Genomic DNA, 13,423 nt, shown 5'->3' with positions numbered 1-13,423 from the left:
CTGGTGTGTTCACTTCCTGATAAAGCCTCCAGCTGGGGATGGAGATATGCCCAGGAGCATCTGTGAGCATCCCTAGGGAGGTGGGGAAAGAAGGGAGGAGGTGGCCAGCAGAGGAATGAGGCCGGATGGCCCTCATGACAAGCAGCTGCTGGTGAAGGGAAAGGGCTGCTCCTTCCCTGTCCCTTCCCCAGCCCACAGGCTCACTCCCTGATGGCCCAAAAGAGACAACAGTGTGGCTGTGATCCGATGGCCGTGGTGCTACAGGCAGGGACTAGAGTAGAAAGAACACCAGCTGTAATAGAAACGTCCCCCTCTGGCCTATCCCAGGCCCTTTTCCTTCCTCTTCCCACGGGGATCTTTTCCCATACGTGGCCTCCCTCGTTCTCATCAAAAAGGGCCAGAGCACATGGGCTGCTTGTCACTGACCTGTGGCCTGTGTCCCAGCACTGCCCTCCAGCTATGCCACTTGTGAGGGTCTCAGTGCTGTTACCTTTGAGAGCTGCCAACCAGGGCCAGCTGCTGCCTTCTTCATACCAAAGCTGTCCTGCCAGAATTTAGAATACATTATTTCCTCCCCTGGTACTGAGGATTTAACCCAGAAGCTCCCTACCACCAAGCTACATCCCTAATCTTTTTAATTTAATAAGCTTATTTATTTATTTTACTTTGACACAGGGTCTTGCTAAGTTGCTGAGGCTAGCCTCAAACTTGCAATCCTCCTGCTTCAGACTCCCCAAGTACCTGGGATTATACAGGTGTGCACCACCCCACCTAGCCAGCACAGAATAATGTCCACTTCTTTATTCTGTCTCCTTCCTTCCTTCCTTCCTTCCTCTGTCTCTCTCTCCCTCTCCCCCCCTTTCCTCCTTCCTTCCTTCTTTCTTTTTATAATAAATGCACATAGCATAGAATCTACATTTTTATCCTTTTTCTTTTTTTTGGCAGAGCTTAGGGTCAAACTCAGGTCATTTGATCATGTTAGACAAATTCTCTACTACTGAGCTACACCCCCAGCCTTAACTATTTTAAAATGCACAATTCAGGGGTATTCAGTACATTCCTAGTGTACTAAATGTGTAACCATTACCACTGTTTAGTTCTGGAACACATTCATCGTCCCCAAAGGAAACCCCCCTACCAATTAAGCAGTCATTCCCATTGTCCTTTCTCAGCCCCTGACAACCGCTAATCTGCCCTGTCTCTGTGGACTTGTCTATTCTGGATAATTCCTATCAATGGAATCCTACAGTATGTGACCATTTATGTCTGATTTCTTACACCTATTATAATGTTCTCAAGGTTTAGCCACATGATAGTAGGCATCCACACTCCATTCCTTTCTACGGAGGAACAACATTCAGTTATCTATACAAACAGGTTGTCTATCCATTCATCGGCTGAGGGACCATTTGGGCTGTTTCTACAGGGCTATTGTGAACAGTGCTGCTATGAACATTTTTGTACACAAGCTTTTGTCCCAACAGCTATTTTCGGTTCTTTTGGGTATATATCTAGGAATGGCATGGCTGGGTCATGTGGTCATTCAACCCTGAATGTATAGAGGAATTGCCAGATTCGGGCCACTTTATTTCATGTGTGGTCACTACCTTCTTTGGAGTGAGTGGGCAGCCCGCTCCCTGTGCCCACTCCAGGCTCATGACCTTAAGCAGCTACTGTAGGGAGGTTTCTGGTTCTTAGTCCCGGATCAAGACAGAGTGACATGGGTGGACAGAACAAGGGACTGTAGTGATAGCAACAGGGTGATTTCTCATTCTTTTTTGTGACACTATCATGTCACCCAGATAGGTGCTATCTCCCAAAGCCACACCCTTTGGGGGCTGCACGTGTGTTCCTTTGATGACACCAATGCTTAGAACCTTGTTTCATCCTCCCTCAGAGGAGCCCAGAGCTCTTTCCTTGATGATCATTCTTTGCTTTTGACACTAACCATATTCCCATCGGCAGCACCTCCGTCTTTCCTGTTCTTAGTTCTGTCTTTCAACTTAATAAAAAAAAAATCACATCTACCTTGATAGAATAAAAATTTGCCACCATGGGGGCCCATCAAAAGAATACGCTGCAGGCTTTGAAGGCCGTTGGAAAAGAGGAGATGCAGAAATGTTCCAAGTCGGACAGGCGCATTGTTGGAATGTGTGTACAGCCTCCCGAGGGGACCTCTTTGAACGAGACAGCGCTCATTGAAATGTATAAATTCTGGTGTGTTCATTTAAAAGATCAGTCAGAAGGCTTTATAGGCATCCAATGAAACGCCGGTGTGAATGGTTATTGAATTATGTATGCCTTCAGGAAATCCAAGAAAGATTTTTAGTTTGGGAGTTTTAGGAAGACCAAGTCTAAATTATCACCTGGAAGTGTGGGAGGATGGTTGACACAAAATAACATCCACAACTGCTGGAGGGGACCGGTCAGTGGAGAGCCCTCAGGTGTATAAGAAGCATCCCCATCTTCCTAAGGGTTGGGTCACTGAGGAAGGGACCATGGATGAAACATCACGGTTTTTGCTGATCCCCATCTTTGTGGGTGCTGTGTGAGGAGAAGGGTGGCTGGTGACAAGTATAGGTGGCGCCTTAGTGAGTTGTTTTAATTTGGAACCAGGGGAGACCAGGGTTTGAACCCAGGGGTGCTTAACCACTGAGCCACATCCCCAGTTCTTTTTATATTTTATTTTGAGACAGGAGCTCTCAAAGTTGCTGAAGTGCTCATTAAGTTGCTTAGGACCTTGCTAAGTTGCTAAGGCTGTCCTTGAACTTGTGGTCCTCCTGCCTCAGCCTCCCGAGTCTCTGGGCTTACAGGTGTGCACCACCTGACCAGCTTAAGTTTTAAAAATTTCAAATAGCGTGTGTCTCACCATAGCCTGGACTACTCAGGGCTTCAGTTTAAATATTTTGGTGAGCTTTGGAAGTCTGACAAAGAAGCCTTGCAGAGCACCGGGGCCTAAGTACCAGGTATATTTTTGACCTAATGGTTGATGATGATTTTCCTTCTCGTTCGAAACACCAAAGTCATCAGTGATGGGCGTAGAAATACAGAACTCTAGAGAGAGGAGCAGGGAAAGTGAGGAGCCCGATAAGTTCATTCTGGTTCTTAGCACATTTCAGAGGCATGTTGGAGGCTGGTGACACTGTCCCCATTTTACAACCAGGCCTGAAAGTGGATGACAAGGTCAGGGGAATTTCAGAGCCAAGAATAGATGCCCCTCCACTCCGTCACCACAGTAACTCACTCCAGGGTTTGAAGACCTCAGGGGAAATGGCACTTCTGAAACTGTTTCATGTCTTTGTCTCATTTATCCCGGCAATCATTTATTCAGGGTCAGATATTGACAGCTTAGCAAAGCAGGGAGGATGCTGCAGCTTTTTTGAATTTTTTTTACTGCACTTATGTGTGTGTGTGTGTGTATGTGTGTGTATACATAAAAAATACTTATATAATGCATATATATTATATATTATATGTGTAGTACATATAATTTAATTTATATATTTTATACATATAATTGGCTTTATATATATTTAAGTGGTATATACATTTCATATATACCATATGTATAATATATATACATATATATATATATATATATATATATATATATATATATATATACACACACATATAAAATAATTTTGGCCTTTTTAAAAAATTTTTTAAAGTTTTTTATTTGCAGGGGTGCTTACTGTCACCTTTGGTCTATTTCCAAAATGTTTTCATCACCCCAAATAGAAACTCTATTAACTTTGTTAAACCAGTAACCAGTAACCACCCTTTCTTTGCCCCTCCCAGCCCTTAGTAGTCTCTAATCTACTGTCCTCTATGAATTTGCCTGTTCTGTTTTGTAAGTGGGATTGTATTATCTTTGTCCCTTTGTGCCCAACTTCTTCCACTTAGCATAATGTTCTCTACATTGTTCATCTATATTGTAGTGTGTATCCAAACTCCATTTCTTTTTATGACAATAATATTCCATCATATGGATATACAACATTATGTTTATCTCTCATCTGTAAAGGACGCTTGGGTTTTTTCATGTTTGCGTTATTGTGAATAATGTTGCAATGAATGTCGGCATTTAAGTATCAGAATCTTTGTTTTTAATTCTTTGGGGTATGTCCCTAGGAGTGACATTGCTGAGTCATATAGTCATTCTGCATATCACTTGCCAAGGAGCTACCCACTTTTTTCACAGCGGCTGAGTTGTTTTACGTTCCCATCAACAGTGTGGAGGGATCCTGTTGTGGTTTGGATAGGAAGTGTCCCCAAAGACTCTTGTGTTGAAGCCTTGGTATCCAAAGTGATTTGGGTCATGAGAACCCCCACCTCATCAATAGATGGATCCATGGAGGGATTCATGATTGGATGGCATTAGTGGGAGGTAGTAGAAACTGGAAGAGGTAAGACCTAGAAGGAAGTCCATCCCTGGAGGTATGCCAGTAAAGGGTTTATCTTGTCATTGGCCCTTCTTGTTCTTTCTCTGCCTCCTTCCTGCTACGAAATGAGCAATTCCTCCTCCATGTCCTTCTGCCACAAAGTTCTGCCTCATCTCAAGCCTAAAGCCCTGGAGCCAGCCTACTGTGGGCTAGATCCTTGGAAACTGTGAGCCAAAGTGAGTCTTTCCTCGTCTAAGCTGTTTTTCTCAGGTCTTTTGTCCCAGCTATGAAAAATGGATGAGCATGCTCACGGTTCTCTATGTCCTCGCCAGCACTTGTTATTTTCTGTTTTGTTGATTAAAGCCATCTTAGTAGGTGCTTTGAAGTGATAGCTCATTGTGGTTTTGATTTGCATTTAGTTAGTGATGTTGAACATATTTCTCATGTTTCTCGATCATTTGTTTATCTTCCTAGTGGAGATGTCTATTTGAGTCCTTTGTGCATTTTTAAACTGGATTTGTATATGTGTTGTTGCCGAGTTTCATGAGCTCTTTATATATTCTTTATGTTAGACCCTTATGAGTATTTTCTCCCGTTCTGTAGGTTGTCTTTTCTCTTTCTAAATAATACCTTTTGACAATAGTGGTAAATTTTGATGAAATCCCATCTATTTTTTCTCTTACTGCATGCTTTGGTGTCACATTTAAGAATCTCCGACCAAACTCAAAGACATAAAGATTTATGTTTAGTTGTATCCTAAGAGTTTTGTTGTTTTAGCTCTTACATTTAGGTTATTGACCCATTTTAACCTTGTTTACGGTGTGAGGTATGTAGTGTAGGATCCAATTTCATTTTTTTTTTTGCAGGTGAAAATCCAGTTGTCCCAGCACCATTTGTTGAAGAAACGGTTCTCTCTCCATTGAATGGACTTGGCAGTCTTGTCAAAAATCAATCAACTAGAGATGTGTGGGTCTGTTTATAGACTCTTTGTTCTATTCCATTGGTCTAGATGTTTATCATTATGCCATTATCACACCTATTTGAATTTCCAGAGCTTTGTAATTTTTGAAATCAGGAAATGTGAATTTCTGACTTTGTTCTGTTTTGACTATTTGAGCTGCTTGCAATTTTACTTGAATTTGTGAATAGTTGTTCTCAAACATGCCTTTTTTACTAATGTAAGCCCTGATTTCTGTTGGGTAAATACTCAGGGACAAAACTACAGGGCCACAGGATTCGGGTGTGCTCAGCTTTGGTTCACATTGTCAGCTTTACAAAGTGATTATGCCGGTCCACTCCTTCACCTGCACTCTGTGAGAGTTCAGGGTGATGAACCACCTCCTTATCATCATTTGGTAGGTAGCCCTCCTATAAAATCTTAGCCTTTCTGGTAGGTTGTACTAAAATTAGGACAAGGTGCATCTTCACGGTGCTAAAGCTCAGCCCTCCCAAAAGAACCTTGGACATGGAGCATGGGCATAGTGGTGGCAGAGAGAATGACCAAGGGTTGCTAAAGGAAAACGGCTAAGTGGACACAGCCTGGGCATGAGTTGGGTGTGAATTCTGCTGTGGATGGGCCTTTGGAGCCATGCTGAGCTTTTGAGAGAGGTCAGTTCTTAGGTAACCGAGCTTCATGAAGATGGAGAAGCTGTGGAGCTGTTCTATCTGACCTTGAGGAGCCTCCTTCAGAATCAGATCCTGAGTCCAGAAAGGGCAAAAGACTTTCCCCAGCTCTGCAGCACACCAGGGCTGGCATGTCTCAGCCTATGTCTTATACTTGCCAGTTCTAAAGGATCCAGGACAATGGTTGCCCTTTCCATTTCCAGCTTGCCATGTAGCCAAACTCAAGTCTAATAGGTCAGTAAGCATTTATTGCAAGCCTCTGTGTACAGACATCAGACAAGGAACCTGGGGTGCTGCAAAAGATGAGTCCCTAAGTCTATGTTCTGCATCTTACTCTAGCATGTAGGTAGGAAATATTTGCACGTATTATTGCAACAAAGGAACGGAATCTGGGCTTAGTGAGGGATATACCAAATAGGCTTAGGGAGCCAGGGGTGGGAGAAGGCAGGTCCAGCCGGAGGGTTGGGTGGCTGGCTTCCTGGAGGAATAGCATGGCACAGGGGAACTGGATTGTATTTTGCAACTAGGGAGACACTGCAGGGTCTGTGGAAGATGCATGCAGTATTGCTCCCAAGTGGACAATAGGGAGGCCATAAGACTGCCCTGTCTTCCCCAGCTTCTGCTTCTACACACACACACACACACAGGGAAACACAGAGATACAGTGCATGGATCAAGATAGAGGTGCAGCCAGGCACGGTGGCTCATGCCTGTAATCTAGGCTGCCACAGGAGGATCGCAAGTTCAAAGCCAGCCTTTCAGCAAAAGCGTGGCACTAAGCAACTCAGTGAGAACCTGTCTGTAAATAAAATACAAAATAGGGCTGGGGATGTGGCTCAGTGGTTGAGTGCCCCTGAGTTCAATTCCTGGTACCTACCCCCTCAAAAAAAGGTAGGTGTGTATACTCACAGATGTACATACATGAACTAGAACAAAAAAAAAAAACACATTGAGACCAGGAGGAGACCCAATATCAAAACACACATTTATATGTAAGAACTCACCACGTACATACACACACACACACACACACACACACACCATATCAACCTGTAAACCCTACAGTACACACACCTACATACCTATCACTGAGACAGACCACATACTAAGATAGCTCCGCACACTGAGCAGGGGATTTGCACACTTGATATAGGTGAGCACATACCTATATCAAGACAGACACCCTGGAACACAGGTACACAACACCCACAAGCCAGGCAGGTGCCCAGAGATACTTCACACATACAGAATAGGCTCACACTCCCTGGGCACACACACGGTGACTGAAGGCCCTCCCCAGAGATACCCACAACTTGCCTTCCATAGACTCACAGTTGCACGCTCACACATAGGCATAACCACAGACCCATACAGAGTCACACCCAACAAAGCAGGGACAGGCCCAGGTGGGTGCCTCCCTGGCCTTGGCTGCCCTAGGGACTCTTCATCTGTCCTCGAAGGCTTACTTCCAAATGACTTGACTCTCGACAGCTGCTGCCCGGGCTGCACAAGCCTGGGTCTTGGTCCTGGACAGACCCTCCGTGTGGCTGTCGTCCACCTGCCCCTCAGTGCAGCGATCTCTGTGGCTCTGACAGGGTCCCCCAGCTCCTGCTAAATACCTCGGACATAATCCTTCCTGACTGCAAGTGCCCTGTTGGAACCAAATTCACTTCCACACTGGGCAGTGAGGGTCAGCACCCTCTGGACCTTCATCCCGACATGAGCAGTAGCTTGTAGACATGGTTGGATGGAGGGCCTCTGGCTTGCTCAGCCCGCCTGTCCCCTCTGTCCCTGCAGGCAGTCATTGCACTACTGCTGTGTTCTGGAGTGGCAGGGCAGGTGGGCTGGACTTGGCCCAGCAGGACCTGAAGGGGGCCTGGCTGGCAGGGGTGTGATCCTGCGGGGTGGGGAGTGGCAGGAAGCGTGACTCTGCTGCCTGACGATGGCACTCCCACAGGCCCTCCAGCTGTCATCAAGGCCATTCTGTATTGGCGCCTGCTGTCCTCGGCCAATGTGACCCACATCGAGGCCAGCCCTGGCAGCTCTCTCTTTCCCCGCTACATTCCCCCACCCTGGCTGCCACCTCTGCCTGCTTCTGTCCCTCACTGGAGAGTCAGGCTCCCTGGGTTGAGACCAGGACTGCGTCTACAGGTGGGCTGGAGCCACTGCCTCTGTGAGGAGAGGAGCCAGGGGAAGTGCCCAGCGGGGGACTCGCACACTGAGCTGAGCTCCAGGGGACAGGAACAGAGTGGGAAGCGCAACAGCAGCTGCCCTCTGGGTCTTCCCTGCTCCTGGGCCACCCAGATGCCTGTCTGGATGCCTGTCTGGTTTTCTCAGACTCCCACCTCTTTTTAGTCCTCTGTAGTGTGGGCTGATTCTCTCCATTAGCCCTCTGCCCTGCTGCTGTGGAGGAGGGGCAGCCTCTGCTTGGACTGGACTCTGCCCCCAGCCTGGGGTGCCCTCTCTGTCCCAACTCTGAAGCTGAGGGCCAACCCTTGCTCTCTGGTGTGCCTTTCTTCACTGTGCTGACCCCACATGGCCACTAGCATGTCCATTGGAGGCAAGAGCCATGGGTGGGGGTAAATCGGTGCTGGAGGGAGCTGGGGCCAGTGTGCTGGGCTGTTGACCTGATGCTCAGCAGGGGCCAACAGTGGGCCGTGGTGGGCAGAGAGGCTACAACATATGAGCTCTTGGCTCTGCCACATCTGGAATCAAGAGCCATCCTGCCATCTCTGCTGCCCTGCACACAGACCCCTGCAGACACGTTTTCTTATTAACAAAAGCAACTTTTACTCCTAGCAAATTTAGAAAATGTAAACACAACAGAAAATGCAAATAATTCATAATTTCACTACTCAGTCATTCTGTTTTTGTAGTCTGCTTTTCTTTTTGGTGGGTGTACCGGGGATTGAACTCAGAGGCACTCAACCACTGAGCCCCATCCCCAGCCCTATTTTGTATTTTATTTAGAGATAGGGTCTCACTGAGTTGCTGAGAGCCTCGCTTTTGCTGAGGCTGGCTTTGAACTTGCGATCCTCCTGCCTCAACCTCCCAAGCCACTGGGATTATAGAAGAGTCTGCTTCTTTTTTAATCTTCCATTTTATTAAAATATTTTTCTATTATTTCACCATTTTTATAACTATATTTCATTGCTTATGATAGTAAGAATTTAAACTGTTTTTTTTTTTTTTTTTAGCATTTACAGTATCAGGTACTGTCATTTATTGAATCCTTGTAATGTCAGATGCTGTGATTGTCCCAACCATATAAATAAGGAAACTGAGGCACAGGGAGACTAAGTAACTTGCCCAAGGTAATGCAGCCAATAACAGGCAGAGCCGAATTTTGACCCTAGGTCCTCTGACTCCAGAACTCATAATTCCCAGTCTGTTTTCTGTCAAACCAGGGATGTAACACAGTTTGTTTTCATTTCTCCTACTCATAGCTGTTTAGTTTTTTTTTAACTATTGTAAAAAGTACACTTAGCCCTCCATCTCTGTGGGTTCTGCCTGTATAGATTCAACCAATATTTAGGAAAAAAAGACATTTGTTCTGAACCTGTCTACGCTTTTTCTTGCCATCATTCTCTAAACAACACAGTATAATAACTATTTACGTAGCATTTGCTTATACTTCTATTAGGTAGTGTAGGTAATCTAGAGATAATTTAAAGTCTACAGGAGGGTGCACATCGGTCATTTGCAAATGCTGCACCATTTTACATGGGAGGCTTGAGCATCCGTGGATGTTGGTATCCTCGGGGGGCCCTGGAGCCATTCCCCATGGATTCCAAGGCACCTACGTCATCTGATGAACATTGGTGTGACTTAAGTATTTTGATTGTCTTTGGTTGTATGCCCTTTGTTCCTTAAATTCAATTTCTAGAAGTGGGTCTTTGATTGTTTATTGAAGACCCACGTCTAGAGATTGAATTTACGGAACAGAGAGCATACAAATTTTTAAGACATTTAAATGTTCTTGCTGACTTCTCCATGCAGATTGTTAGGAAGCTGTGCTCCCACCAGTAAGTAAGGAGGGAATCCCAGGCCCACTGAAGTTTGCTCCTTGGAAAGGAGATGGGATGGGAGCAAACAGAAGCAGGTCTCTGAGGGGCGGTGTCAGGGACAGAGCTACATTGCCACTAGATCAGGACAGGTGAGAGGTGGCCATGCCCTGCTGTCATCAAATGTGTGATGGGCTGTCGAGTGGAGGAGATGCTGGTCCCCAGACCCTCCAGCAGATGTGGACCAGTGGAGCTGTGCAGGGCCAGCACACAGCCCTGGACAGGACAGGGTGGATGTTGATAACTGTTCCATGACAAATGCCATCCCTGGCTTGGGGTCGTGCAGGACATGTATATGGGGGACAGCCGATGCCACCCCTGCCACACTCTGCTCCCCCACAAAACATTACATCTCTGAGTCTTAACTGGGGGGTCTGCTCCCCACCCTACCCACGCCTTGGGGAGCCTGGCCCAGCCTGGTACCTCTCTCCATCAATCCCCTCAGAGCCTGAGGAGCACAGCCTGGCTGTGTCACAGGCCACACAACTCCTCCATTATGCATGAGGGGGACCCAGCGGTGAGTGAGAGCTAGGCAGAGGGAGGGGACGGGGGCCATGACTCAACCAGCGTATTGTGTGGCCTTCCATTCACACGCTCGCTTGCAGAGGACAGAGGACGTGGTGGGCTTGAGATAATAAAGCCCTGTTTATGCCCCCGAGGGCTGGGGAGGTGGCAAGTGGGGGCTGCCAAGGCACAGGGAGACCAAGGATGGTTTTGAATCCACGCAGGGCAGGGCTGCTGCCTATGCGCTGGGGTGGCATCCAGGGCAGAGGCTCTGGCTGGAACTGTGCTCGGGGCTACGTCTGCCTGCTGGGACCTGGGGCCTGAGAAATGCCAGCTTTCCATCCCCACCTGTCCCCGAGAAGGACGCCTGAGGAGACCTTGGGCCTCCGGAGAGAGGTAGGATGCTAAGCTCTCGTTGGCCTCTTGCCTCCTGACCCCTCCCTTCCTGCTCCTGCTTTGGCCTTGAGAGGCTCTGAAGTGGTGCTTCAGGATTGTGCGCGATGCCCTGAGCTCGCTGCAGGTGTATTATGCCTGAGGTCTGCAAGAAGCTGCCAAGCCCGCTGGGGGTGAATCTGGGGTCTGCAGCAGGCAGGCTGGAAGGCAGAGAGGTGGTGATATTCTACAGAGCAGGGACCTTAGGAGGAGTGTCCCAAGCCCTGCTGTGGGTGGCAGGAGAGCCTTGGTCTTAGGGGTGTCTGGGAAGCCGAGAGCACGCTGCTGGAGGGAGCTAAGGGGCTGTATATCTGATCACAGAGATTCTGTTGGCCCTGGCCTTGTCCTTTCCTGGGCCACAGCCTCTACTCCTCTCCTTCAGCCCTTTCCTGTGGGTTCCCCCATCCCAAACCGGCCCTTCCTCCCACCCAAGCCTGTCTGGATCAGTCTTGAATGTCAGACTAGAAATACCCAAGCTGCTGGTTGGGAGGGGGTGAGAATGGTCCTTTCCGTCCTCACCTGGCGCCTGGGCATGGAGAGCAGGTTCAGGTTCTGGTTCTGGGGAGTTTTGATCCCTGTCACTTAGTGCTGAACCAGGACAAGGTGACGCCAGTATCCATCCAAGGCTGGGTTGCCTGGCTCTGAGGAGATGTATGCTGCTTTGGCTGTGAGATGGGAAAGGGCCAGAGACTAGTAGAGGGGACAGTCTCTTCCGTCCATCTCATAAGCTTCCGAAGGCAGGAGTTTGGATATAGTGACTTTAAAGTTTTATTTGAGTTAGAAACTCAGTGACCCCATTTAAGGCATTAGGGCCAAAATGGGCTGACCTGAGGGTATTGGAGGAACACTGCATCCCTGGCTCAGACTAGAGGGTTCACTTCCTCAAAGACAGGCTGGTTCTCCCCACCCCCCGGGGTGGGGGGCAGAGTGTCTGAAACTTCGAGCATCACCTCTCTGCACACAGAGCAGAGATCCAGGCCTCCCTGAGCACAGCGCCCGGGCCTCTGTGCATCGGATGTAGGGGAGGCTCTGCACAGGATGCAGGGACCCTGGGGCCATTGCTTTCCACCTAGAGAGGACGCAGGGATGGGCTGCACAGTGGGGGCAGGTTGTGTGTGGTCAACCCTGATGCAGGCATCCTGGAGAACACCTGGCCTGGAAGAAGGGCCTGGCAGCCTCCACCGCACCTTTCAAGGGACCCTATAGCTCTGTTGAAACTTTGTCAGTGGCTGTGGGCAGTTCCTGGAAAGCCCAGGGATGAGACTCAGGCCCTCTCCATGGAGGCAGGCCGCGTTGTTGTGGTCCGCGCACAGTCCTCTCTCTGAGGCTGATGCTCCTGGCACACCAGGAGATATTAGTAAGAGGACCCTCCCCGAGATGGCAATGCCATCAACAGCCGTGACAACAGTGGCCTCTGTTCATTGAGGGCTTCACCATGACAAGTCTGCTTTGTCCTCACAGAGACACCCAATGACCTGCGCCACCCTTGTTTTAGAATCGAGGAAGCAGATGCAGAGAACTTAGCTTGCTGTCTGGTGTCGTAAGACTGGGCTGGGTCTCTGCCCATGCCCAAGAGCTGGCTCTCTTGGAGAGTTTTGGCTATGCTGCCTTGCAGGACAAGGAGACAAAGTAGATTATTTTGGTGGCCATAGGAAGTCAGGTGCAAGGAAATACTTGCTGCTGGTGAGGATCTGTGTGGAATGTTCTTCTTTAGAGATCTTTGAGAGGGAGCTTGCCCTTCCGCAGAGGGCTGTCCTGCAGCCTGTACTCTGGATTGATGACTACTTGGGGGACTTTCTTGGGATTATGGCAGCTTTGTTTCCTGGACTCGAGACCAGCAGCAGCCTGCCCACTGACAGATGTCAAGCTGCATTAAGCACCGGGGCACAGTCACCAGGCACCCCTGGCTGGGATTTGGGGCCCTGAGGAAAGGCAGAAAGGCTGGATGTTTCCCCGGGGTCCGAGGCCCCAGAGACCAAACACTCCTGGAGAGCTCAGAAGTAGCCTGTGGACATTTCACTTCTGCCCTTGAGTCAGATATGCCTGTTCACCAGAAAGAAGCCCCTGGCTCCTGCCGGGGGTCTGTTTCTGGGCTTCTCACCAGAGTTCGGTATGCTTTGTCCTTGTGTGCGTGAGACACAAACGTCTCTAGTTGAAGTCTGCTAGGGACAGCTGCTGGGGGAGCTCCAAGCTGAGGCCGTGGAGGCCCCAGAAAGAGCCCCTCCCTGGAATTAGTGAGCCACCTGGGCTGCTCGGGGGGCTTCGTCCCCCTCTGCCACCCGATCTGCAGCATGGCAGTGGCCCTGAGAAGGGTGGGCCTGGGTTGTGTTTGGGGGACTTTCTCTCCTCCTCTGAGGATCTGAAGCAAGGAGTGAGAGCAACCAGCACCCAGGAAGTCACGGAGCATGGTGGTCA

At 48.5% G+C, this 13,423-nt stretch overlaps 1 protein-coding gene across 19 annotated transcripts in view; it reads left to right on the top strand.

The window, feature by feature from the left end:
* Nfasc (neurofascin) overlaps positions 1-13,423 on the top strand; it is a 175,800-nt gene that overhangs the window by 27,788 nt on the left and 134,589 nt on the right. Inside the window, exon 1 of one of the 19 annotated variants that reach the window (XM_048809575.1) lies at positions 10,678-10,972. The exons of the other annotated variants lie outside the window; for them this stretch is intronic. The gene's annotated coding sequence lies outside the window, so the exon portion shown is untranslated. Of the gene's footprint in view, positions 1-10,677; positions 10,973-13,423 lie in introns of those variants that run through there. 19 annotated transcript variants of the gene reach the window in all.

Source organism: Marmota marmota, unplaced genomic scaffold, assembly GCF_001458135.2.
Source record: "Marmota marmota marmota unplaced genomic scaffold, marMar, whole genome shotgun sequence".
Taxonomy (NCBI): Eukaryota; Metazoa; Chordata; class Mammalia; order Rodentia; family Sciuridae; genus Marmota; species Marmota marmota.
This window is presented reverse-complemented; position numbering and strand designations above follow the sequence as displayed.